This window comes from Rhagoletis pomonella, unplaced genomic scaffold, assembly GCF_013731165.1.
Source record: "Rhagoletis pomonella isolate Grant_MI unplaced genomic scaffold, Rhpom_1.0 Rhpom_scaffold_00005, whole genome shotgun sequence".
NCBI classification, from domain to species: Eukaryota; Metazoa; Arthropoda; class Insecta; order Diptera; family Tephritidae; genus Rhagoletis; species Rhagoletis pomonella.
The window spans coordinates 26,967,583-26,968,728 of NW_023458559.1; positions in this window are offsets into that span (position 1 = coordinate 26,967,583).

The following is a 1,146-nucleotide window of genomic DNA, read 5'->3' on the forward strand; positions in this document are numbered from 1 at the left end:
CTATTAGAAATCTCGAATCGAAAAAAGTCCGGAATCGACCCACCCTATTATACACCTCTAGCACAGACGACGCGTCCGTTAAACAAATGAGAGTCGCGTATATCAGTGTCACTGCCCACGGAAAAGGAGCGATGGTATTGGTGGCTGCGTTAAAAAATGCATACTGCGCTAGTCTACAGGACAAAACTATTCTTTCGACCCAAAATTGTTCGACTTATTTTGATTTTTGTACTTTAGCTGAATATAAAAAACATGAGAAGGTGTTAGAGAAACGTTTTCCTACAGCCAAAACCATTAAGGGCACACGCCAGTTTCTTTGCTACAAACCCTCTGCTTCAAATTCCTTAGAATGTAAGATTTTTTCAAGCCACTCAGAATATGTAATTGTAAAAATACAAACAAAAAAACAACGTTGTATTTAATGGTGATTTCGTTTCTACCAAAAAATGTTGCCCTTGCACGGTGCAAAATGTGTTTGATGTTACACTCAATCCTTTGAAAATTCATGTTTTGCCTTCTTGTCCCTGTCCAGATCACGCATTTCATCATATTATCGTTTTAAGCAACCATCTGATTTTCAGGGCAACCATCTCCCCTGACAAAGCTTCAACGGGCAGAAAAGGTGCCTTATTTGCCTTACAAGAGTGTAAAATTTTAAGAAACGAACACACAATTTTCTCACCCTTTGCCTTTAATTTAGAATCGAACAAGAAGAGAGAAAAGGGCGATCAAAAGGCGACATTTTTTGGTAGAAATGAAATCACCATAAATAACAAAATTAGGAAACATATTTAGTTAAAAAAAGTTCCATTCATAAAGTAGCAATCATTCATAAGATACTTTGTTGTACAAGATAGACGCATGTTGTATGGGGTTTGGTAGGACATGGTATCAATAGGGCAAAGAAAGGATGTCAGATGAAAGGATACGCAGAATTGTCATTTAGGCGTGACTCGCCAAATTATGTATACGGCACGAATGCCGCACTTTCAGTATTAATGGCAGGAGTGCCGCTCTGTTAAAATTATGAGATCTGTATCGTTTCGATACTCAAAAAGGATTGTTTTATTTCAACTTTCATTTGTTTATATAGCTTAAATTAAAAATACAATACAAACTCTAAGTTCAATATACTTAATTGACCTA